Source organism: Triticum urartu, unplaced genomic scaffold (assembly GCF_056163025.1).
Source record: "Triticum urartu cultivar PI428250 unplaced genomic scaffold, HENAU_Tu73 scaffold1138, whole genome shotgun sequence".
Lineage (NCBI taxonomy): Eukaryota > Viridiplantae > Streptophyta > Magnoliopsida > Poales > Poaceae > Triticum > Triticum urartu.
The window spans coordinates 30,001-32,081 of record NW_028259602.1 but is presented as its reverse complement, the minus strand read 5'-3'; positions in this window follow the sequence as shown (position 1 = coordinate 32,081).

Genomic DNA, 2,081 nt, shown 5'->3' with positions numbered 1-2,081 from the left:
ATAAGAATTCGAGTTCTTATTGTTCTTATGTTATGGTATGAATATACCATACCAATTCGTTATGTATGGATGATGGATGAGATTCCATGGATAGAGAGCCAGTTCCAATAGACTTATGGAATGTTCCCGTTCGTGTGCATCCAGCAGGAATTGAACCCGCAAATTTACCAATTATGAGTTGGGCGCTTTAACCATTCAGCCATGGATGCTTAACAGGGATCATCGTACATCGTAAATAACCAATTTTCATATAGAAAGACATATCATAGAAAAATGAAATCGAAAATATTCCGAGATGGCAAATATTCGGAGATGACTATGAAAACACCTCTCTGGATCCTCGAATTGAAAGAGAGATTGAGAGGGATCAAGAATCCTAATTCTCGCTATTTGGAATGGATCCAATTCTATTGAGTCTGACTCATAGTGATCATTTCTCTTTAGCAAAGAATGACCTTGGTTATCAAAGGATTGAACAACCGGGATCCATTTACTTATGATACCTAGTTGGCATTGATAACAAGGATCTAATGAATTATGAGTTTAATAGATCCTCTTTAGCAGAAAGACGTATATTCCTTGCTCATTATCAGACAATCACTTATTCCCAAACCTCGTGTGGGACTAATCGTTTTCATTTACCATCTCATGGAAAACCCTTTTCGTTCCGCTTAGCCCTATCGGGTATTTTAGTGATAGGTTCTGTAGGAACTGGACGATCCTATTTGGTCAAATACCTAACGAAAAATTACGATTTTCCTTTCATTAAGGTACGAGGGCTTCTTATTCCACAAGAACGAAAGCACCTTTTCATTCTTTCATATACTAGGGGTTTTTACTTGGAAAAGACAATGTTCCATACTAAAGGATTCGGGTCCATAACCACGAGTTCCAGTGCACTAGATCTTGTAGCACTTAGCAACGAAGCCCTATCCATTAGTATTCCACATAAGAAATCCATTCTAGAAAAAAATACAATTAGATTAGCTCTTCATAGACAAACTTGGGGTTTGCGAGCCAAGGTAAGATCGGCTCGGGATCATGGGACCCTTTTCTATCAGATAGGAGGGGCTCTTGTACAAAATAGACTTACTAAGTAATAACCCCATAGAATCTATCTATATAAAGATAAAGAGGCAATCGTGTCAGGAAGCGGGTTTTTCTTTGGCCAAAAGGTACTTCGAACTTGGAACGAGCATGAAGAGATTAACGAGACTTCTTTCTCTTTTGAGTTTTTCTGGCGGACCTGCCGCGCAAGATCTTTGGTCTTCCCCTGGAACCGATGAAAAAAAGTGGATCGCTTCTTATGTACTCGCTCAGAATGATTCTTCTCTATCTATAGTTCATGGCCTATTAGAAGTAGAAGGTGCTCTGGTGCAATCCTTACCGACAGAAAAAGATTGCAGTCAGGTTGATAATAGTCGAGTGACATTACTTCGTCGGTCCGAACTAAGGAATCTGTTAGAAATGTTTTGAAATGGATATTGTTCTCTCTTTGATCAGGGATTGCTATATGAAAAGAAGTGGAGTTTGAAAAAGGGAACGGAATGCTCAAACCGGAACTGCTAGAGGAACGAATTTTCAATAGCATAACTTGGGCTCCTAGAATATGGCGCCCTTGGGACAATCTATTTGATTGCAGGGTTTTGTTCCGAAGCAAAGATATCCGCGGAGGCCGGTTCGTTCGTCCTATTCTGATATTCAGGACCAAGAGGTACTGGATTCTCTTTCGGATAGGCCCTGAAAGGAGAAGAAAGGCTGAAATGCCAACGGACCTCTGTCTATTCTCTAATTCACCCGATCCGATAGTACCCGTTTTTGGAACGTCCAGTGCCAAAGTCACTGAATGGGTAAGTCACCAATCCAATCCCTTTGACAAATCGGATGTCATATTAGATATCATATTCTATATATATAGAAATATCATAGATAGAATAGACATATAGAATTTTTGGTCGGCAAATTCGAAGGAATCATTGAGTGAAAAAGGAGCAAAGAATGACAAAAGACGAGACTCTACTAGTCTTCACTCTTGTGGTTTCCTCTTCCTCGGTTTCTGTTTTCTTATTCGGGATCTTGCT